This window comes from Crocuta crocuta, unplaced genomic scaffold, assembly GCF_008692635.1.
Source record: "Crocuta crocuta isolate KB4526 unplaced genomic scaffold, BGI_CrCroc_1.0 scaffold274, whole genome shotgun sequence".
In the NCBI taxonomy this organism is placed as follows: Eukaryota; Metazoa; Chordata; class Mammalia; order Carnivora; family Hyaenidae; genus Crocuta; species Crocuta crocuta.
In genome coordinates this window covers 929,569-955,312 of record NW_027530222.1, presented here as the reverse complement: position 1 = coordinate 955,312, position 25,744 = coordinate 929,569, and the positions used below count along the sequence as shown (strand labels likewise).

The 25,744-nt window shown below is 36.3% G+C and overlaps 1 long non-coding RNA gene across 1 annotated transcript; it reads left to right on the top strand.

Moving 5' to 3' along the window:
• Positions 1 to 6,884: 6,884 nt before the first annotated feature.
• On the top strand, positions 6,885 to 25,145 carry LOC144232686 (uncharacterized). Its single transcript, XR_013335490.1, has 3 exons — positions 6,885 to 6,988; positions 10,085 to 10,140; positions 24,769 to 25,145. It is a non-coding gene; the product is annotated as an uncharacterized LOC144232686 (long non-coding RNA).
• Positions 25,146 to 25,744: the final 599 nt, after the last annotated feature.

The window sequence follows — 25,744 nt, the reverse complement described above, 5'->3', positions numbered from 1 at the left end:
CTTTACCATCCTGTGAAATCTGGATAGACTAATAACCTCCCACATCATTAAGTGTTGGTTCCTTTTTGCTTAATAGTCCCTCCCTCAATGGACTTCTTTCTGCTTGAATTTTAATAAAATCAGCAAGGAGAAGGGCCATATCTTCCATACTATATTTGGAAATATCCTTAGCTAAATATCCAAATGTATTGTTTACAAATTCTATTTTCAACATAATTGTAGAATACAATTCAGTCAAGTTCTCTACCACATTATGAAAAGTATCTTGTTTCCTACATGTGCAATAATGTCTTCCTCATTTCTTTTTGAGAGTACACCTTTAATATCCGTACTTTCACTAAAAATCTCACCAAGACAATCTAGACATTTTCTATCACATACCTTAGGATTCTTCCAGTCTCTTCCCCAATTCTAAAGCTACTTCCATATTTTAAGGTATTTGTTACAACAGAACCCACCTCTTGGCACCAGCATTTAAATCAGTCAGGGTTCTTCTCTCTGCCTGTCTGTCTGTCTCTCTCTCATTATATATATATAAGACAAAGTATATATACACATATACTTTTGAGAAAAAAGAACTGTAGTGTGTGTGTGTGTGTGTGTGAATGTAATAAGATTTATTTCAAGCAATTGGACCACACAGTTTAGGCCAACAAATCTGAAATTTCTAGATTCATGCATACTGGAAGCTGTTAAGCAGGAAGTAAAGCTTCAGTCCACAAATGAAATTTCTTCTTCCTCAGGGAAACCTCAGTTTTGCTCTTAAGGCCTTCAACTGACTATATGAGGCTTATCCATATGATGAAGGAAATTCTTCTTTACCTAAAATCAACTGATAGTAGATGTAACCACATATTCAACAATACCTAGTGTTGTTCACAGTTAGATAACTGAAAATTATCATGTAGCCACGTTGATACACCAAACTAACCATCATAGCCTTTGAATATGTTTTTCTAGCTACCTGCATCTGCCCTCCTCCAGCTAACTCATACTCACACTTCATGTTACAGCACAAATATCTTGTCACTTCTGGTGAATAGTTTTCACTGGGCTCCAGATCAAGTTCACTCTCTGTTAAATGTCCCTGACAGCACCCTGCATTTCCACCCATCACACTCCTTATTACTTAGTCAAAATCTGAGCCATCTGCTGGACTGAAAGTTCCATGAAGTACCATGAGTCTATCTTGTTCCCTGCATAGTTGACACTCCACAGTGAGTGAGAGAATAAATAGATCACAGGTTAGGCTGAACCAGATGGCAGATTCTCTCCATCCACAGCTCAAGGATTCAGGGCCAGCTCTTGCTATTTTAACAAGACCCAGAAGAATAAAGAAAATCATTTTCTTGCTCAGTAATACTTGCCTTTTAAGAACATTGCATCTAAGGATAAGATAAAATAAAGGATTGAGTTTATAATCGAAGCTGAGCAAGAATTTCCTTTTCTGTTTGGTATCTGCCCTTACCTAGGGGGACAGAAAACTACTGGTGCAACGAATGGGAAGCCCCAGGGTAACCACAGAGTTTTAGGATTAGACGGACAATATGAAAAAACTTTTTAAAAAGTGGTGGAAAGAACAGGCTTTGGAGTGATAAAGACCTGGATTCATGTCCCGATTAGAACATTTACCATCAAGTGATCTTGACCAAATTACTTTCTTAAGCCTTGGTATCTTTTCAGTGTTAATTAAGACATTTTGGTAGAATTGGTCTATTGAAACCAAACCAGGGGTTCATATACTTGAGGGGAGAACTGTTTTAATTTGAAGTAAAAGAGAAAAACCTGGATGTGGCATGAACATTCTCCTTTTCCAGCACCTAAGCTATTCAAGACAATGAGGGTATTCAACATGTGCCAGCAGATGGAAGGGCAATAATCCAGCCAGAAAGGGGAGGTTCTCCTGTTGATGATGGAAAATAAACGACTCTAATTGAATGCCATTTACTGAACATTTTATTTGGGCCAGGCTAAATTTAGACACTATTATTTGCTGTACAAAACATTGTAGTTCCTTCAGTTCCACTTAAAAAAAGAAGAGAGAGCAATTAATTGGGATAGTTAGGCCTAAGATATGTAATTCCCACTTCAAATCTTTATTTGTAAAAGAAATACAATAATACTTGCTCTATTGATAGTTAACAGGTTGTTGGGAGAATCAGAATAAAAGTGAGATAATATATTTGAAACTGGTTTGTTCCCTGTACAGAAAAGAAAATGTATGATTATTTAAAGGCTTGTATCTACGTGTCAACAACTGAATGATTTGTACTTAAAAAAAAAAAAACCAAATCAATCAAACTGGTGGTTATTCAGCATCATGTAGACAAAACAATTGTTGATTTGACAATCTTTCACATTTCAACTGGTTGTCAGGGCATCATGTCAACTGACAAAGAAAAGTGATTCCCTCTTCCCTACATTTTCCAGATTCTATAAAACATTACATGAAGAGATCTGAAAATAGAGAACTGTTTTAAAGTCTGTACTCAGAGCTTAGTCAGAGGAAAAACTTTAGATCATGCCTTTGGTACGTTCTGAAAAAGCTGATATTGAATATGCCCCATGCTGTTTGTCTTTGGGAGATGTCCTAATTTAGACTCTGCTTTTGACCTTCTCGACAGATATAGCATAGAAATAGCCATGGGACTGGACAAAAGATGAACAATTGTGGTTTCTTTTAGTTACCAAGAATGATACAATGTTATAATTTAACATGCCTTTAAAACATTATTTATGTCAGCCTTTCCCAAGATCACATTTCATTTTATTGTGTGACCTAGAACCATAATCCAGGGTTCCTAAGGCTACGTTAAATATCCTCCACCCCACTCCTCACCCTCAAAATGTGCCGTACTGTAAAATAAATGGAAACCATATTGGCTTACATCTGCCTTCCATCTTATTTGAATCCTACATAAAAAATAGCATGTAAGGTCTGCATAATTCTCAATAACCTCACATGCATTTTATCTAGATAAAGGTGTTTGAAGATGGCACACACCTGCCCACTTCTCAGCATATTGGATGACTCATGGCTTCAGTCCACTTGCTATGACATAGTTTGAGCTATGTTTCCTCTACCACTGTGTCCCCTGACAAGTCCTTAAAAAGACTCCTTATTACATTAAATAAGAAGACTGAAGGTAAGTTCTCCTGTTGGCCTTCTTAATGGTGAGAGGGTTATCATTCCCCATTTCAAAGTCCATTTATCAGTAGCAGTAATTCTGAGTGTAAGGATTACTTCACTGGCAAAAAAAAAAAAAACAAAAAAAAAAAAACCACATGCTTATTTTCCTTTAACCCAACATCACCCAAGGCAATAAGCGCATGAAACATTCTTTATCTTCCTTAACAGAGAGAAGCCTGAGCCTAATTTAAGTATTGTAGTAGTGGCCAGACCCACAGAGCTCAACAAAACAAAACAAAACATACCTTGATGTAGTCTTATGATGATGGCTAATGGTTCTCTGACTGCTTTTATGTCAAGAGGACTACAAAACAACGTACATTAACCATGTACATTATAACACTTTCAACCAAGAGCAGAGATACAGTTTCTGTTCTTGGCCAGATTATAAACGTAAGGAAATGAGAGCTCATTAAAGCTCAAATCTGAAGTTGAAAAATGGCTACCATGTTATCTGTCACATAGGCAATTGGCTATTTCTTCTCTTATCAGCACTGATTTAAAGTCCATTTAAAACCACCAGTGTCATAACGTCTCTTTTCATAAGATTATATTTGCACAACACGGTACAGCATACCTCCCTCGACCTTAGCACATGCATGAATTTTAAAGGGGTCTATACATATGATCTCAAAGTCTTTTTATAACAGCATCAGAAGAAGTTATGGGAATTTAAATGGACTGTGTACGGCTACATAGTGAGGAGATAAGGAAACCTGACCTCTGGCTCAAGAGACCTTTCCAGCATATTACACTGCTTCTGACGGGTCTACTCCTGAACAACTCATGTTTTTGTTGTTGTTTTTAAGTTTTGTTGTGTTTTTCACCAGACACTGCCTTGCATCGCCCATATAATTCTGCATAACTCTTGACTTTATTTTCCTTATTACATCCTATCCATCAAGCATTCTTTAAAGATGCCCATAGCTCTATACAGCCTACCATTTCATATCAGTCAAATTGTTGGCTACCTTTGAAAGGATTCTTTTCAGAGTCCTCATTGTAAAAGTAGTAAGTGTATATTGACTTACATCAGATACTCCATGCCTACATTTAAAGGATTCAGAAAATTCACATTCAAAGTATCCTAATTTTCAATATTGTGCATAGGATGAAACAGAGGCTTTTAGAACAGTCTTGGTAAACCTAGAAACTCTAGAGATGACATTGGTCAGAATATAGAATGAAAAGAAGAACTTTATTTTCCTTCTTGGTATGTATGCATAGGAGAGTAGATGTTCATTCTCTTTGTGAAATTCCAGTTTCATGGGGAAGACAAACATAAAATATGCGATTATTGTGTGAGTTTTAAAAAAGGGGAGCTGCACAGAGAGCACTATACATTGTTTTTGGCCCATATATTCTGAAAGAGTTTATATTTCCTCTTTCTAAGGGCAGTGATAAACATATTTCATGCAGATGTCTGCTCCCTGTTCTGGGCTGGAAAGGCTCAATAACCCATCGCCACTGTGAATTTGCCTCTCATTGATGTTAATCTGAACCTTATTGTTTGAAACCACAGATTTTCTAACTTTCACTGGAGAGTGTGATGGTTTAAGGGAAAGATAAGCATTTACTAGACCTGGTTGAATTCTCAGCTTTCTCCTTTACAAATTGTGTGGCCGTGGACAAGTCACTTAACCTATCAAAGACTCAGTTTCTTCATATGTAAATTGATGCTAAGATTGATAATCATTTTTCTATGAGGATGATGTGAAATACTGTACATGAAAATGTTTTTCTCTACAAACTACAAATATTACTTGTTTTATATTCAGTTTTAGAATGTTTCAAAGATAGTGACAGAATCACATAAAATTCTCAGTGTTTTTTTTCTAATCTCTCCATGTTCTTCATCCATTATAAACTTATATTCCAGGCCTGTCACTGCAGAAGGAGCTTGGGAAACATAAACTACAGTCTTAGGCAGAGACTGTATAGCATAAAGAATGACATCAGAGGAAATGAGACCATGAACTGAAAACTCTGATGTTTAGTATTAAACAAAATATGGAAAATTCATGCTGTTATAGATTCATTAGTGAGGGGGGGAAAAAAAAGAAAGAAATGAGAGAATGCACAAAACTATCCTTTTGAAGCCCTGGATGGATCAAAGGGAAAGACAACTACAGAGGCAGGATTCTGAGAAACTGAAAGAAAAAAGCCATTTGGGCAACTTTAGAAAAGGCCGCAGATCTTGTGCTAGATTCTTCTCCTCCCTAAGCACTTCTTGTTTTGAGTGGTATTTGACCAAATGAACTGACAAATCAAATGTTTGGTGTGATGTGGCTGTGATGGAGACAAATGTCCATTGGAACACATAGGACCTAAAATGAAAGTAAGGGGCTACAGAATTAATGCAATATATCACCACTCTCCCATATGTCAGCTTTAAAGATTTGGTTTCTTAGAAACTTACAGAGGTGAGAGGCTGGCGAATTAATCCAATGCATCATCACACGGTTCCTCGGTATCTATCTGTAAATTCTAGCCTCTAAAGGTACAGGGGATAGGCTTAGTAATGTTCAGGTATTTATGAGTTGTACAAGTTTCCCTTTAGCTCAGTCATTGGGAAGTTATTCACAAAAGATAAGAAAACGGGCTAAATCAACAGCAGTGTTAAACTGGAATCGTCTTTCTTCTTAAACTAAAAATAGGAAGTGCTCCATTCCCATATTATAAAAGCAAATTCCAACCCAATTATTTTCTCCTATTCAATTCAGTTGCCATATCAATATTGTGTTCTTGGGTTGACAATGAGAGGTTTATCCTTTTTTTTTTTTTTGATGGCTCTGCCTGTCAAAGGAGAGCCCCATGGGATTAGAAAGTATAAGCTGTATGTTTGTGTCTACTTTCCTTCTGATGAAGGAGCCATGTATGGATCTGCCTTCAATTTAGAACACAGTTTCTCACTAAGTAGATTGTCCTTAATCAGTCAGCCAGCAGACCATAATAGCTAATTTTATATAAGGGTTAAATCTTCTTTTGATTCACCATTATTCGAATGTCACAATTCAAATAAGAGAGGAAAACATATCCAACTTTTCTTGGGCTGAAGGCACTGACAGGATATGAGATGTTACATAGTCATGAGACAGTTGGTCTGAATATTAAGTGAAAACCATAAAGCCTACATTTTGGCTTGAATAATAGATCATTAATGCTTTTAAAAGACAGGCTGTTTATGATGGAGTTGAGCAGGACTCCTAAAAATATGTTTATGGTATATAATTGCCCAAAGAGTAAGAAACTAAAGCTTCCCTTCTTCATACACATAAGAACCATAGTTTGTTTTAATTTATACCTAAAATTTAAAAAAACTAAGCCATGTCTGATGTTGGAAGAGGCAGCTATTTCTACTAATGCAGAAATAACACCTTGGTTTGACAGTTTCACAAATATGAATTTGGAAGCAGAGGTTATTAGCTATTACTCTTAGTATTAGAATGACAGCGTAAATCCTCAGACCAATGTTCGCTGACATATATACACTCACGCACACACACACACACACATACACACATCCCAAACTCCCGAGCTGCCTGGTTATTAGGTGACTGTGCTATGCTCTTCAGTGTCAAGGGGCAGTGGCGGCTGTCACAAAGAACAGCAGGTGGCCATGCAGCGGCTATATCTCCACGGTAACTTTCACAGCTGTTTGAGTTAGCAGTGGAGCTGCAGCACAGAAAGAAACACCCAGCTTGCTCTCATTTATGTAACAGTTTTGAAGGGTATATTGAGGTGAATTACTTCTCTTGTCAAAATGGTCTAATGGCTTCTGAAGTTCCTTTCCAAAAGGTAGGAGCTCAGTGGCCTGAGGGATTGGGTGGAAACCACATTGGTTTTGGTGGTAAGAGATCCTTGCCAAGAAAGAGAGGAGAGTGGAGAAGAAATCATGTTGTTCCCTCATCTAGGCCTTACAGTGCCTTAACTGTTATCACACAGCTGGCGATCCAGGGGGAGGGAAACAAAACTATGTGATTTTTCCTTGAGTTAAATCAGGTAGATGGTATTTTAGCAAGAGCCATTTGGGAATGGATGAGATTATATAAATCCAGGAGAATTTTTGTTTGTTTTACTTTGCTTTTGGACAGCTGTCCAATCCCTACTTTAAATATTTAAGAACTTTGTCTTATGCCTCAGAATATGAGCCTAGATCAGCATGCATTAGAAATAAGGACAATTTTCCTTGCCTGTTAATCAATGAATTGTATTGAGAAATAGAGATTCTATATTATCTTTAATACATACTTAGGTTGGCTAGAATATATTGGGAAATAAATTAATATATAGGCTCATAGTACTTATAAAGTAATCTTATTTAGTTTCAATATAAGAGCTCAATAAATAAGAGGTTTTGTTAATTTCACTTTTTTGATAAAAACCAATATATTTTCCTTAATTTTTAGATTGCTTTAAACCTTCTCTTTTTTTTGTATATGTGGGTCTTTTTTAGAGTAATGGACCACTGGTGTTTCCTAATCAGAAGCAAATGTTTTCAATGTGGTCTTTGAGTACTGTGTCTCCTCCTTTGATTTTTTTCTTGAGAATAGAAAAGACTTTTTTTTCCTCTTGCAAAATATTTAGAGACCTAAAAGTATCTCTGAATTGTGCATGAAAATGCAGGGTGGCCCATAGGTAGTAGAAAGGAAATTATCTTAGATTTGTGAGTTTGTTTCTGTTTTTGCCAATTTTGAAAATTGCTTAATATATCTGTAAAGAGAGCTAACATCCCTTCCTGCTGCAATATTTTAACCACCTTAGTTGTGAGTGTAACAGATCAGAAACTAAGAGATTGAACCAAATCTGAAGGTTTTTATCAGAGTCCTACTAGGTCCCAGTCCTTTATAGGTCAGTCAACGTTGCAACAGAAAAGGAAAATTCTGTTTTATACCCCAGGGCACAATTAAACGCTTACATTTAATTAAGTGTTGGGTTGAGTGATTCAGACAGTAGACACTGTAGGAGCTCAGAGAACGGAAAGACTGGAAACATCTAAGATCAGAATCATTTACTTGAAATCAGTAACCATAGAGCTTACTTACAACTTTCTAAAAGCCCAGATAATGCAGTCAAATGTGTGACAAGATGCAAAAGCCGACCCAAGTACTCAGTGTTCACATGGAAATAGTAGACTAAATAGTGGTTGTTCTGATCCAGCTGTGATATTGAAAATGTCACTTTTACTTGTTCTGTATTATTGCCTCTGAATTCTTTTATATGTAAAACCCAAAAGTCACCTGACACATCATCAGGCAATTACTACTTCTCATTGTGCATGTCAATGGCTGATAAAGTACACATCATTACAGTTCAGGAATGTGCTATTATTTTCCTCTTACACCCAGGCACCTCCTTGGTGATAGGCCTGGTTTGGAAGGGATAGGGAAATAAAGTTCGTAGGAGTAATCACGTAGTGGCCTGCTGTGAAGAAGAGTGAGCTTTATTTACAGCACAGCACTCTGATTTGGCTTTAAAAGAATTACATCAACTAAAAATTATACATGATAGACTTGGCAGAAACATAAGCTGGTGGTCAGGCCTGATTATATCAAATGGAAACACTTGGAAAGTAATGTTGCCAAGGTATCGCTCACTCAGATTTATAACAGGTGTCCACGGGAGACTAATCCTCACAGATTCTCAACTGCTTTTTAAATGCTAAGATTTTGAGCTAGAGATATGCTGTGGCTCCATGACAAAAAGTGTTATGCTAATCAAGATCCACCCAAGCCTTCTGATCCTAGATAAGATGAAGCCTAAAAGAAAAACACGTAGTGAATGGATCCTCTCATTGCAATGTCTTCACGATTAAGAAGGAATAATCAGGTTGTATATGTAAAGATCAAACTAGACAAATATGTCAAGTAATATCTTGAGCAAGAAAAACAGACAGGAAAATAGCTCACTAATAATAAATAAGTAGCACATAGCATAATTGGTATTGGTTAGGATAAATTTGCAATTTTTCCCCAAAAGAATATGTTTAAGGATTAATGTAATTGCTTTTAAAGAACTGTTGTATGTGAATAAAGCACATGAGTCTTAGTTTTAACAGATAAATTCTAAAAAAAAAAATTACTTGTTTACTTGTGTGTTCTTCTTTCTAGATTGCAAGTTTTTCAAAGCCAAGGAGTGTCACGTATTCCTATGTATACTACCAGCACGTAGCACAAATCTTGGCCCATCTCTATGCTCAGGAAATGTTGGGAAATGCTACTAAGAATTATTTTCAATTATGGGTTTTCTCAACAAGAACATTAAGAAAAGCAAACAAAATGGGTGAAGGTCAGAAGTTTTAAAAGCATTTAGTTGTCTGAGCAAAATGAGACTTGATATTCCCTGTTGGTACAGCCTCATTTTTTAATTAAACTAGGCATGTAAAATAAAGTAGCAATGTCACTGAGTTAATGTAGAAATTCTTTTGTTTCTTTTATACTCTAGTAACTAGGTTTTTAAGATCCATTTAGGTATGATGTAGGCTTCATTTTGGATTTATCATTTGAACAACTTCTGCCACCTTGACATATATGTCGAGACTATAGGAAATCACTTTGCTATGTGTCAAAAATTTCCAAATTTGAGAGATCAATGATAGTGGAAAAAAACTGCAACCATTGAGGAGAACTCTTATGTAAGAAACAAAATGTAGCCAAATATAGGAAGTTGATGTTATTGTACATGAGAAGGTGTGTCTGACATAATTATTCATATGGATCAAGAGTGTATTAAACTTTTGCTGAATTTTCCATATGAAGGTCTCTACAATACTTTAGTACTGTCTGAAAGATGTTCTAACCTTAGTGTTAGAACATAATTATTAGGACTTAATTCAACTCAATGGCTAAAGTACACATGCATCTCTAAATTGGTACTGTTAATTTTCATTTTCAGAATCCAGTCCACAGTATATAGAAACTTCCCGGAGAAAATAATGGAACATCTAACAGGTAAAATATATGTTTATGGGAATTTGGATATCTGTTTTCTATTTAAAGATTCTGCCATTTAATACAAGTATCAAAAAATTTAAAAAATTACTTGGATGCTCATGAAAGCAATGTTGCCTATAATTTGGTTATATTATAAAGGTTTTATAGATGACGAATACAGATGAAGAGAATCTATTGCTTACATTTACAAAAGTAGTAAATGAGACAGGATTTGAACTCTGACATCTGGCGTAGGGCCAGAATACATTTTACTTGTTAAAAACAAACAAACAAACAAACATTTTTTAGATGGAAAAAAAATGAAGCAACCTCTGAAGTTGAGTTTGATGACTGGCATCCCAACCCCAGTCTACCCCTCTTTGATTCTCAGGGGTAATGATTTCTGTTTGGTACATATCCTTCCAGACCTTTTGCTATGCCTTTGCATAAATCCATATGTACTCCTAGAGAATATATAGTATCCTGTATTTTATGGCTTTAATATGTAAATGATGTAATGTCGTTTTGTCATTTTGAAATAATTTTGAATTTAACCTCATATCTTAGGACCACTTCCAGGTTAACATATTTAGTTCTACCTCTTCCTTCTAAAATGCTACGCAGTGTAACATAGCAGCATGACCAGCTCTTCCTTTCTTTTAACCACATTTTTCTTAAGAACAGTAAGACTATTTCCATGGGGGAGAGGAAAGATGCATATGTGAGGCAATGACTTGACTTCTATATTATCTCCACAACATTAGAGTATCACCACAGAATTTTGAATCAAAGCTCTATTTGAGACTGGAAAACTGGTCTTGAGGATTGTGGAAAACTCTGGGTAAGCTATTAGAACTCGGCTTCTTGTTTTGCAGTAATATATTCATGACTCTGAGTGTAATTGTTCTTATCTGTAATTGGACATCACTCTCCCATATGTCTATATCCATAGTTTTACTCTCAAAAGTGTGAAGTATTTTACAAATATTAGGTGATAATCTTATATCAATTTAATTCATCATCCACTTATTGAATATTTGCCATGAAATATATTCTGATGTAGGTATCATAGAAAGCAAAATAAATATGTTATCTAAGAGCATGTGAATCATAAAAGTAAAAGACACAAATATAAAAACTCTGAAAAAGGAGTGTATGATCTGAATTATAGGAAAGATTCAAGGTTGCTTGGATTACAGGGGAAGAAGAGACTACTCCAGTAAACAAGGCTGTGAGGGGTGCATGGGTGGTTCAGTCGACTGAGCATTGGACTTTGGCTCAGGTCATGATCTCATGGGTCACGGGTTTGAGCCCTGCATAAGGCTGTGTGCTGGCAGCTCAGAGCCTAGAGCCTGTTTTGGATTCTGTGTCTCCCTCTCCCTCTGCCCTTTCCCCACTCATACTCTGTCTGTCTCTCTCTCTCTCTCAAAAATAAATAAACATTAAAAATTTTTTAAAAAGAAGAGGCTGTGAAATACTTCTTGAGACAGATGAAATTTATGGTAGAAAATTGAGAGACACATTAGTTAGAGTGTAAGAGGAAGAGAGGAACGGATTGTTCCAAATTCCCTCTTCTATAAATTGGACTTGGATGATTTGTTCAGGCTAGCGTTCTGGAGCTAGTGAGTCTTTTCTTACTGACATGAGGCTCTTTGAAGAGCATTATCAAGGAACCTAAAAGCTCTTGCTTAGTCATAATTGTGTTGGAAAATCAAACATGTAGTCGTAATAAAGTGTCAATCTAAGGGATCTTCAGATAAGCAAAAGCCAGGTCTGATGCAGTGCTCCACCAAATGTGAGGCATGCTGAAAGGCACAACACAAGAGTTCTGGAAGATGGATATGAATCAGTGCCTGCAGAGACCTTATAAGGCACCAGAATACAGAATAAGGTGTTTTGTTGTTTTGTTTTGTTTTGTTTTTATATAATCTCTATTCCCAACATTAGGCTCAAACTCACTGAGAGCAAGAGTCACATGTTCTACTGACTGAGCCAGCCAGGCACCCCGTCAAGTGTCTTTTTATAGGATGTTTCAGGTTTCACCATAAATAGGGAGAGGTTTTAAGGGCAATGAAAATAACTCAAGCAAGTTTGTGAACTAGGAAAATCCAGGGCTTGTCATCAGGTAGGTAGTATGATTTAGGATGTTTTGGGGGGATGAATAAGAGAGGAAGACAGAAGGTGGTACAGAGGGTGAAGACACAGAAATGTGGATTAGAACACATTGTGACGCTGAACCAATGTGAGGTTCTATTTTAATGACATATGGTGAAACATTAAAGCTTTTCTCCACAGAGTGACACACATCAACTGTGTTCTTAAAAGGGATCTCTTGCAGGGCTGTGGGTAAAAGAAGAAAGGTTGGAAGGGGTGAAAATAATTATGGGACTATTACAATAGACCAGGAAGTGTTATTTTGGTCTTAGACTAGTGAAAGAGAAAAAGAGAACTGGATACGTCTGAGAGACACTATAGAAATGGATTTCTTGGAATGATTTTTCAGCTGATTTGATAGGGATATAAGGAAAAGAAAAGAGTCAAAGATGATAATAATTGCTATAGTACAACTGTTATTTAATTACCTGTGTGCAAGACATTATGCTAATATAGATATGTCTATACTTATAGATATTAACTTATATATATACTTATATATATTTATAACGTATTTCTCACAAAAAACCCACTAATATATCCATTTTACTCAAAAGGAAACTGAGACTCAAGAAATCCTATAACTTCCTGAAGGTCATGATTAAAATCCTTGGCCCATGTTCTTTACCATAGTGATTCATTTAAGACCTTTTGATGACATGTGTTAATGTTAGATGTTTATTCAGGAAGACAATAGATGTTTGTGCAATATTTTTATACTTAATTATTTAAGTTTAGAAATTTCTTTCAAGACTTTGGTAAAGCTTATTCACATAGATGCATGTAATCTATGAATGAAGCCTGTATATCTATGCATATTCTTAAGTCTCAAAATGTTTTCCAAGTATTACTGCCATTGAGTTTCAGGAATATGATAAAATATAAGTTTTAGAATCAGTAAAGTACTAAAAAGTGGCTGACAGTCTTTCTGGTTTATTTATTTTCTTGATGCATGAAACACTTTGTGTCAGCTTTTTTAAAGAAAGGAAAAAAATAACAATAATGTAATTTCCTAAATTCCCTTCAGTCTCTGAAAATGAAAGCCCAGTTCCAGATAATGAAGTTGAGCGTGGTGAGATTTAAATTCTATCCAAATACGTTACATTAACTCACAGTTATTTATTCTAATAAAGGAGAGGGATCCCTGGCTAATTGAAATCCATAGATAATCGAAAAACTACATTTAGCAATATTTCTCAACCTCAACCCATACCAAAATTTTTATTGGCATTGCAATCAAGTAACAAAAACCTCTCATTTAAATTTCATTTCCATTCTCTTTTCTTCTCACTTAAATGGGAAAGGAAATGCCTAAATTAATAAAGAGCAGAAGGCAAATGTACCTGGTTCCTATCTAGGAGCAGGTCAGAAATTGGATGCCAGAAACACTTATAGGTTGTAAAAAAAAAAAAAAAATGACTAAACCAAAAGTCTTTAAATATAGTTATTGCTGTAATTTTGAACACTTTGTGAATAAGAGAATGGACCTCTAACTGGCTTTATATTATCATTAGATGATGAGCACAGTGGTGCTTCGAAAGGGAAAAATGGATTGCATACTGACCTTGTATTGTTTTTTATTAGGCAGAATGTTCCTGTGAACAGAATAGCCGGTGCATTATTACACCTGTCACTAATTATTCAGGAAGTTTCTTAACATACCAACATATCAGTGTGAGCATAAAAGAGTAATGAAGCCTGTGACAAACTGGCAAATGGATATTGTGTTTTGTTCACCTAATTAAGAGTTTCAAGGTTTGCTACAACACTGAATTTGCTTGGCATTGTGTCTTAGTAACTTCAAGATTTCATTGGTCATAGAATAAATATTTAAGAGCCTACTATGTTCACAGGAGTGGAATGGTGGATGAATGAGGAAGCCCTTGCCCAGCCTCTCCCAACCCGATATGTATTTTTTCCTACATTATGGATTATTGGAGGGTGTTCCAGGTCAATGACAGCTTTCTGAGAAGATGATCTATAAGATCAATTAAGAAATAATTTGTTTAAAATCAGCTAGCTTAGAGATCAATGTGATTATTCAAAATTCCTTATATACTTTCTGCTCGTGTGTTTGCTATATACTTTCTTTAAATGAAACCATAAAATTTAGGTATCTTTACAATAGAAAATCAGATAGTAGTGAGCTCCTTTGACTGAAACATGGTCGGTAGAGAGGGGGTACCTGGATCATTTTATTTTCAGCTTTTCATCCTTCTTTCCCTACAGTTTTCCTTAGATGATGTGTGGGTTGGGAGAAAAATGGTGTTAAAGTAACCATCTTCTTGATCATCAGAACTAAACTCAGATAAGATTTGCCTCTAATTTACTATTATTTGCCTTTTGTGTTTTTGTTACTCATCTCTCTCTCCTAGTGCACGGTGAGCTTATATAGACCCATGGATGTTCATGCCCTCCAGTCTGTTGACACTACCATTTGGGCAAGAGTTGATATCTGTGTCCAGTGGGACTCTTACGAATTAATCGATTGATTCATTCATCTTACCAACATTATTGAACATGCTATGTTTTAGGCGCTGTGCAAAACATAGGGATTAGAAAGACAAATAAGGCAATTATTTTAAGAATTCTATTCTATCCTTCTAATTAAGAAGTATAATTTTAATACCACACATTCTCTCATTTAAGTGTACAATTAAATGATTTTTACTAATTTACAGAGTTCTGCAATCAGCACTAAAATTCAATTTAGAACATTTTTATCATCCCAAAAAGATTTCTTGTGCCTATCTGCAGTCAACGTCTATTCCTTCCCCCAACCATTCATTTCTCTATATATTTACTCCTCTGGATGTTTCACATAAATGGAATCATATAATATCGTATAATATGCTTCTTTCCCTTAGCATGATGCATCTGAGGTTTTTTCATGTTGAAGCATGAATCCATAATAGTTTGTTCCTTTTTATTGCTTAATAGTGTTTTACCATATGGGTATGACACGTTTTGTATATGCGTGAAGACAGTTGTATTTTATAGTACAAAAGAAGCTAGAAGTTTTAATATCTTGTCTATATCAAGAGCTTGCTGCATATTTTTGCATCTTTAAGAGATAAAAAGTTGCTGGGGTACCTGGGTGGTTCAGTCAGTTAAGCGTCAGACTCTTCAGCTCAGGTCATGATTTCAACGTTCATGGGATCAAGCCCAGAAATAAATAAACAGGCCCAGAAATAAATAAGCATTAAAAAAAAGAAATTAGAGAGTTGCTAAAAGGCACATTTGCTGTTTAAGTCAGGTTTTAGAGATCCTGAGACTCTCGTTCTCCTGGGAAAGTTTGATGACGGGAAGGAAAGAGCTTTGAAGCTGGAGATACCAGCACTGAACTATTATTAGAAACCCTATCACTGACTTGGTTAAAAGAAAGCATGAGATTAGAGGATCCTGTTACTATTGATGATAGTTTGGCCTGGCTGGCTCAAAAACTAATGATAACAACACGGTTTCCACTTTAGGAACGGCAACATGAAGAGTTCCATTGAACTGTTCACCATGTAAGAAGCATAGATTGATAGTTATATAGAAAGATAAATAAAATTATATATCTATATCTGCATGCACACACACACATGCACACACACATAATGCACACAACTATTGAAAATCTCTGACAATTATCCAAAGGGTAAACTGCCAGTAAATGAAGAAACATTTCTTTTAGAAAATCTACTAAAATGTGGTAAGTATGCTGAGAGTCTGTGGAAGCTGAACTACATCTCACTTCCTTCTGCTCTCCTTCAGTCCCTCCTCAGTACCAGCTCAGTTTAACAGAAGCTCCCCTCTTGATTGATATGTCTGTCTTTTCACTCCTAGTCAGGGGATACTACATCTACTAGGAAGGGTAGGTCACAAGTATTTCGAGTCCCCTCCAACTCTGAGTTGCTGAGGCTATATTGTTGGTGGGTCCAGATGAAAAGTCAGAGGCTCCCTTCCTCCACCTAGACTTCACTCATATGTTGGTTGCTCTACCTGGGCATGAATAATAGGGCTCTGATCTTCACCCTAGTTAATTTGTGGGACAGATTTTCAATGCCAGCAAAGGCAAGTTGGGAGTAACAGAGGCTAGGGCCCCTCACCCAGTGTTCAGATCAGTTGCTCAAGGAAACAGTCCACTAAAACAGAGAACTCCAAAGTTTCACCAAAGGAATTAATTTTGTTTAAAACATGGTGTGAGTAACTTCAATACTGAAAGAACACTCTCAAAAACAATGGAGATTTAGGTGATAAACAATTAAGAGGAGGCTGTTAGCTTTATGAAATCACCAAGCTAAACCAGAGGCCAACTAGTTTACTGGAGACAAGCAGGGAAATAGCCAAGAAAAACCTTCACAGAGTCAGAAAATACCTCCAAGACAGTCTTTAAAAACCATCTCTGCCCATATTTAATTGGATCATACTGTGGAATAATTTATGCCTGAGGACATTGTCAAAAGCAATAGGTCACTCAGTCCATAATTAGTAGAGGCTTAAGAGCTGGGTGTGATACCAGTAGAAGCAGATGGCTCATTAGACAGATCAGGGAAAGAGACAAAGAGAGTCTTGTTAAAACAGCAGTTATTTCTTGGTGATCGTGCACATACCCAGGGCTTTACCTTAGGAGGAGCAAATGAGAGGCTTCACACAGCAGACAGAATACACTTCGCTGAAATACTCTAGCCAAGTCTTTGAATAAATGAACAAGCAAAAACAATAAAAACAAACCCTATAGAGGGGGGAGGAAATCAATAGTCAGAGTTGCTAAGATATATTACCTAAAATGTCCAGTTTCAACAAAAGTTTATGACACATGCAGAGAACAAATATGACCTATACTTAGGAAAAGAAAGCAGACAGCAGAGATTGCCTGCGAGAGGAGCCAGGTGTCATATTCAGACAGATGGTTATCTTCCTGGAAAGAATTCAGTTCTGTCTGGCTCGGATGGAAAGGCTCTCTGGCAGTGTAGGGCCTCCGGGTCCTGTTCAAAACCCACTGGAAAGGGACTAGAGTGACACACAGGAAAGATCTGTGGCTGCAGGGAGTAAGTGACTACAGTATATGCTGTGAACAGCTAACCTTTTACAAAACACTTTTTTTTTTTAAATGCAATTTTATCTGAGAGAGAGAGAGAAAGGGACTGAAGGAGAGAAAGAGAGAATCCCAAGCAGGATCCAAGCAGGCTCCAAGCTCAGTGCAGAGGTGGATGTAGGGCTGGATCCCACTACCCTGGGATCAGGATCTGAGCTGAAATCAAGAGTTGGATGCTCAATTAACTGAGCCACCCAGGTGCCTCACAAAACACTTTTCAAGTCCTTTGTCTTTTGTATGTATTAACAAGTATATATTTATAACATAAAGATATAAAAGTAATGGAACAATAAAATAAATTTGTGCATGAAAAATTCATTTTACTCCAATCTCAAAAAGAGTACTTTTTTCTAAATGCTCAATGAAATACTAAATAGACACATTAAATTTGGATTGGATAGGTTGGATTAAATTTAATGATTCAAGAAAGCATATTACTTAAGATTTTTGTATTTTATTATTATATGTTGAAGCCCAGATACTCTTCTCCATTTATACCAAGAATATAAAACACATTTTATAAGGTAATTTACCACTTAAAACTGTTTGATGTTTCTTTCTTCCTACCAAGAGATTTCTTAGTAGATTTTATTTAAGAAGTTTCTTTTAAGATGTTTATTTATTTGAGAGAGAGAGATCATGAGTTGGGGAGAGGCAGAGAGGGAGACAGAATCCAAAGCAAGCTTCAGGCTCTGAGTTGTTGGCACAGAGCCTGACGCAAGGCTCAAACTCATAGACTGAGATCATGACCTAAGTGGAAGTTGGATGCTTAACTGACTGAGCCACCCAGGCACTCCCAAGAGATTGTTTTAATTAATTTTCCTCCGACTTCTTAGATATTTACAGAGATGTCTCAATCATATATTTGATTGATTTATTTTAATATGTTAATTGTGGGAAGATAACATTTAATAAAAGAAATGGTCTGATGCTATTCATGGTGTCTATTGCATCATAAAAAACACCTCTAGTATATGGATTGTTCTAAGCTTGACAGTTTGTGATGGGAATATCCAGTGTCAACTAATACATTGATAGAGAAGGGCCAGGAACACAAATTAAAAAATAGTCCTGAATTTCTCCACAAGTCACCAAATTAAAAATTAAATAGGACTGTGAAGGCCATTCATTTAGGAATGGAAATAGTGGATTCTAAGATGATCTCATGTGTTGCTGCAGAAAAAGAAAACATATAAGAGACCCTACTGCTTCTTGCCCACATGCAAAAGTTCCTCCTTGATGGACTCCGGTTTGATAAAACAGAAATCATAGAAAACCTGATAAACATATTTGAAAATCTCTTCATAGAAGAGGTGTAGCCTTATTAGAAATACTTGGTATTAATTCAAAGATCATGTAGATTACCTCTGGATTTGAAAAGGAAAAATTTTAAGCAAGATACAACTGTGCTTTAAGTATCTATCCTTCTTTCTTTTTAATCATGGAGAACTATACTACAAAGGTTAAAGATTTTAAATATTTAGCAAAATGTACCTTTTAACCTTCTCTCTCTCAGAAGGCAATCGAAACTCTATTCAATTCATTAAATTAATCCTTGGTGGCCACAGCAGAATAAAAATTTCATTTCTTTAGCATGCAAATGATGCTATTAATGTGTGGAAATATACAGCACAAAAGTCATTTACTTGTCTAAGTGAATTTTACTCTGAAACCTGCAGTGTATTTCATATACAAATAATAAAGATTAAAAGCAATGTGAAATTTAATCTGACAGTAAGTGCAAAACATTAGTTTTGTTTTTATGGATAAAAAATTTGTTTTTAAAATTGTTCTGGAAATGTGGGGCTTGTCTTTTGGCATAAAATTGGCCTAGTCTATGTGCTTTGAGCATCTTGCATGTTTAATGGACTTGAAATCTTAAGGATAAGAGCTTTCAATGATCTTTGGAATATGATATTGTTATCTATCCACAGATAAGTCATGAACATATACTTAGCTCTTGAAAGTGTGTGATTTTTAAAAATAAACTTTTTAATTTTATAACACATTTAGATTTACAGAATTATCGCAAAAAAAACCCCCACTAAACTAAAAAGGTTCTCGTATACCCTATGCCCGGTTTCCTATATTACTAACAACCGGATTAAATGTGGTATATTTGTCACAATTAATAAATTGATGTTGATAATGTCATCATTACTATTATTAACTCAGTCCATACTTTATAAATTTTGTTGCTCAAATTGTTTCAGTATTGACCACTGAAAGCTCATTTAGTTTACTCTTGGGTCCCATAAGTTTTCTTCTTTTTTGAGCACTTATTTTCTGGCACTACAAGATATGCTGAATTCATCTTGTCTATTTCCTGCCTCATTTCTAGAAGCAGCCCTTCCTCAAGGAACTCTGGTTCTTTGTATTGAAGAATGGTGTAAGAAACCAAGATCTGCACACTAAGTGTACTCATTACTTCTAGGTTATTATTTCTAGGCCCTCTAAGTTACCTTGAAGGTTGGATATACACCAATCCCTGTAGGTGCATATATCTGCAAATATACCCACTTTTATCTATATTAAACCAAACATGAGTTCATTAGAGTGTATAACTCCAATGTACCTCATGGGTCATCCTCACCTCCTCCCCTTGCTTTCTTCCCACTTCAATAGTGAAAAATCTGATGTCCATGTACTTTACCTGTTGTAAGTATCTACGTATAGGGCTTTCAAAGTTGCTCACCCACATGCCAGTGGGAAACCATTTTACTCAATACAAGCAGTTACTTTAACCTTTAGTCTTATAGATTCTATTAATTTCCAAAGTTATTAGGTTCATATCTTTGTCCATAAAACTTTCAGTGAGGTTGGTTTTTTAAATTAGAACCATATTCAAGGAATATTATTTTACCTTAAATATGAGAAGAATTTAATAAAGATATGCCTTAAAAAATATATTCCAGTCCCTCAATACCTTGTGTCTGCAACTGACTTATCTAAATTAGGAGCAAAACTAGTCAGTTTCATTGGTTTCCTCATTTCTCTTCCCTTCTAAGATTGAGTTAGAAAGTTAGTAATGGGAACCCTAATGGGTGACATAAGTAACCCAATATCCTGGTAAACTTCAGATTATGCTATGTAATGATGAAGACAGTACTCAAAACTTTACCTACAAAAGGAGGAAATGTCAGATTCTGGTGTGTGTCATCCAAGGCATTCTACAATATGCCATCAACTGATTACTTCAGGAACAGCTGTCTCTAATTCCTCAAGGTGAACATTAAACATAACACCAACTGACTTGTGTGAACAAACTGACACCTTCCTGTCATTTTGGAAAGCTCTCTACAGAACAGATACTTATCTCTCGAAGTGTAGGTACTTTACATAATAACTCCCCAAAAAGCTAGAAGATCATCTGTTGGCTCACAGCTCGGTGGTACACTTGGGAAATACTGAGATGAACATTTAATCCCACTCTTTCTTAGTGAGAAAGACAGGGAAGAAAACAGCTCTAGCACTCACATAAATATTATGATAGAAGTTAATATAAAGTTTTCCCTCATGCCTAGGATTGGAATAATTTGATCATTTCTCTTTGCTTATACTAACTTTATTTTACTAATTTTATTTTCTATTATGATACATTATTTTCATAATCTCTTAATTCAATGTTGTAGCATTCATGAAGGCAGATATAAGATCTTACTCATTGCTTTGTTTCCTTAGCATCTAGCACAATGCTGTGACCAGAAAATAGCTGTTCAAAAAGATCTACAGAATAAATAAGCCTTTAAGAGTTTGCTAACATATAAATGACACTTCTTATCAAACTAATTTTTTTATTAGAAAGGATGTGAGCATTTTTTGGAAGCATACATTTAGGACTATTTGAAATAGTTTGTTGGTAGGTATGCCTTTTAATTAAAGACTATGTTTTATTATGGCAGCATCATTAAACTATCTGTAAAGAAAAAACATGAAATTACATGGAATAATAGCTCAAATGTAGAATGCTCCAAAAGATAATTATAAAATCTAAAGATACTTGGTGAAAACTTATCACACTTTAAAGGTTTAATATACCTGAAAACAGAAAAAAATGTCCAACCTGAAATAAATATTAAGAAAATTAAGAAAAAAAATTGAAGTTCATTGTTTAGAAGTGAGTAAATATTATTAACACAAATTATGATACTGGGTAGAATATTTAAAAAATTATATCAAATCATATATTTAATTATTGATTTTAAGGCACCATTAACATTACCAGGTACAGGCCAATGAAAGGTGTAAGATAATGTTTACTAAATGTATTTCATTTGTCTTTCCAAAAGAAGTAAAGCCCAAATTGCCTATATTGTATTGGTAAAAGGAAGTAAATTCCTGCCAAATGTCAAATATGCCTACACAAATTAGCAATTGCTATGAGATAATATTCAGCAGATGTTACAAGGAACCAATCAGAGATTCTCTCTTCACAAATAATAAGTATGAGGGAGCAGAATTTCTTGAAGATGTTTATAATCTGAATGATATATGCATGTAATATTTTTATAGAATGGAAAGGGTAGCCTCATTTTTCATTCATTCATCCACTCAACATATACATTATGTGTAAGGCACAATGTCTTGTGAAAACAGATATAGAAGGATACTAACTCTCTTTTCCTCTCTTCTTTCCTTTGTTCAGAAAATGCAATACTAGAATCTTATCTGGATATTTGCTTTCTCTTTCTTTTCTATTTTTATAGTTCAATGAACCTTATGTAGCATATGCTCTAGAGCTTCACCTAGAATACTCCCTTCAGGGTGGAGACACTCAGAGCTCTGGCTGGCAGGATGCTCCCAGCTACCCCTTCAATTGTCCTTAGTTAAATTTGCACCTCTTCCTTTGAAGCAGCTTGCATCCAGTATCTAATTGATGGAGGGAAAAGAAGGCCTGGCCCCCGTGTCTCAATTTGGGAAAACACTGAAGTATTATCTCAACTCCTGAGCTCTCTCTGTGGACTTGTCTGAGGGCCTGAGGCCTCTGCCTCAACTACATTGAACTTCAACTTTTCCCTCTGCCGGTCCTGCTCTCTTCACTTCCTTCCAGTTGTGGCTCCCCAGTGTCCTTCCCTATAATCCCTTGCTCACATATCTGATTCTCAGTTTTCGTAGATAGTAAACTTAACCTAGAAGAGTTAGTACTGGAAGTGACCTAAAAAGCAGGCTCAAAAATGGGATTTGGGAACTGCAGCATCTGTCGGCCAAATGGCAGGGGATGCAGCTCCTAGCATGTTGTGTGAGTGTAACTGTTAAGAATTTTACAGGTGGTGAACTGGGTAGAAAGGAATTCATTAGTGCTTGCAATATCGCAAGTGTTTGAGAGGTACAAGGAAATTAATAATTCCAGAGACCATCAGATCAAATGGCTATTTCTGGTATTGATGTGTTGGATAAAAACAGGCTGAGAGTGATTCATGAGTGGATTGATAAATAAAGTAAAGGAATTTAAGGTAGAAAGTGAAGGTTATATGGTTTCTTTGGTGGAATATATAAAGACTCATCTCTAGCAAACAAAGGGCAGAGGATGACTATGTGAACAAAGACTTACTCAGAAAAGTAACAGAGCTCCAGAGAAGGTTGAATTCTCAAGCATAGGAAGTTTCCTGTAGCAAAGCAAGGGCTCTGATTGAGAAGGAGTAGGATGCTGAAACTTGGATGGAGATATCTGATATGATGTACGGAAGACCTTGGAATGCAGAGCACTTCTCCAGGCTTTGAAAATGGAGAACACGTCCCTGACATAGGATGACACAAAGGCTCTGTCTCACAAGACAACATAAGGGCTGTTCTGAGCCTGCTAACTGAGGAAAGGGGCTACATGTGGATGGGATTGCAGCATCTAGCAACATGTATACGCAGCAGTTGTGAGAGAACTTATAGAACTGGATCCTGAGGTTGCTGAATAGAAGGAGGGGGACAGTGTTTAAAGTTTGATAAGGGAAAGTTTACTGATATGGCAGTACTGTCCCAGGATAAGAATTTAAAGCACAACACAAGACCTCTAGTGCTCCCATGCTGTGAGGAGGGCTCTTTGAAGCTAGGGAAAGCAATTACCTATATTATAATAAGTACATGTCAGACAGTAGAAGATGGGATCAAAATGACAAGAGAAATAGGCATTCTAAATAAACTATAAACCCATAAAACACACCAGATGACCGTGATCCATAGAGAGCCTGAAGGGCATGCCATTTGCTAAAGTGATAGAGAATGTATTGGTTAGATTGGTACTAGTATCATTGAGAAGCTCAATGATAGGCCTCTTTGGTAGGTGGGGGCTGAGGTTAAGAGATACTGTTACAGAACTGAGTTCCCTAGTAGCCGTGGGTATGACGGGATCCCAAAATAAGGATAGGCAGCATCAACTACCAGAAGAAATATGGGTACAACTACTGTCATACGTGTCAAGGCTGGACTGTCAGCCCAGGGTCCTGGCCTCCTCAGTGCTAGGAAGATGGTTAAAGACACAGTTTTTATAGGGACAAGATATATGGACAGACATTAAGAGTGTTGCCTAATTTATACCATCTAAGTGAATTAGATTGTATAACCAGGAGGCAGAAGGCAATCACCCTAATAAAAGCTTATGTTCTTTTGTTTAGTTCTCGTTTCTGAAACCCACTAACTGGAGAATGTGAGGCCTCATGAGCAAAGATCCTGAGCAATGATAGTATGTACATATGATAATGATTCCCCCAGATCTTCCATGAAGGGGATTATGGCTACTTGCTCAGGTAAATTTATACCGAACAAAAGGGAATGGGCAGACATTTACATTTACTGGGCATAAATCGAGTTGACACTGATGACTGGTCCCAGTGTCATCATGGCTCCCCTGCTGGAAAGATGAGAGTTATCAACTGTGGCTGCCAAGGCAGAAAATGTAGTTCATTCAGCTACTTTTCTTCTTGTACATTTCCTTAATTAACAAGATAAATCAGTGCTTGGCCAAACTTTACATTAGAAGGGAGTGAGCAGTGTAAAAGAATAAAGAAGCAAGTTGTAGGGTTGCAATGGCCCGCTTGAATCCCTTCTCCAGTAAGAGACACTCACTCCATCAGCTTCCCAAGCATTGGTTGCTGCCAGATTACATCTGTACCTCTCACCAGCATCTGTCCCTGGCTTACGAGTACTGTCTTCCCCGTGGTCGACTTGCTCTCATTTCTTTCCTTAAGCCAACTTGTGGATGTGCCAGTTTAGAGCTTAAGTAACCCATGATCACCGCCAGATGCTGGCTGTTCCAAAATGTGCCGCCGTACTGCTGCTGCTGCTGCTGCTGCTGCTGCTGCTGCTGCTGCTGCTGCTGCTGCTGCTGCTGTGAAACGAGACGGGGGCCCTGGTGAAGCCAGTGAAACTCAAACAGTCCAGAGAAATTTAATCCAATTAAATTTCATTTAATTCCTCAGGGGCTGCCATTGATGCTGAGTTGTGGAGCTGTCTTGGATGGTCTTTCCAGGCATGAAAGCTGTGACCCAGACAAATTCCTCTGAGGTTGGGAGACCACCAAGATGGGAGGCTACGAGACGATGGTTGCTCAAGAGACTTTGTGAGACTCTGTGGCTTCTATCATGACACAGCTGCCTCAGGTTACATGCGCACGTGAGCACGTGCACGCACACACACACACACACATGCATGCGTATGCAAACACACACACACCCCTCCACCACCGTTTTTCATCTATAGAGCCACATGGTAGGTTGGAACTGGACGAGATCATGTCTGAGCTCTACTCTCTAAAAAGGAAGAAATTAGGATCCTAATAATGTTCTTCCTAATGAAGTATTCATGCCTTGTGGGTTTTTTTGTATTTTGTTTTTATTTTTACATCATGCCAAGAAAATTGAATTCTACATACCAAGAAATTTGAGGTGAAGAAATTTCTGTTAAAAAACAAAAACACATAAAACTTGGTAACAACTTTCTCCAAAGCAATGGATACTGTCTTGCATCTGTTATATGAGAGGCCACAATATCAAGGAGACTTCTATCTCTGTGTTAGAGCTAGGGTCTGGTAGTCTTAAAAAGTAGGTTTTTGCTAATAACAACAACAAAATATTTAATGTACAACCTAATCAAACATTCTTTAACATGCATATTAACTTTATTGGTGAAGAAGGAAAAACAAACTAGATATAAGTGTTTGAAAGTAGATTATGTTACCCTGTCCAATCAGTCAACTCAAAAAGACGATCCAGTGTAATAACTTGTGTCATTTAACTATTTCATTATTGAATACATTTTTCAATTTAATTTTTACCTGTTTGCTATAAACAAACAAAATATACACATGAAATATTTATATTTTTATAAATATATGTATATATTTATATATATTTATTATATATATATTTAAGGAGACTATAGTAGAGGCAAGGTAAA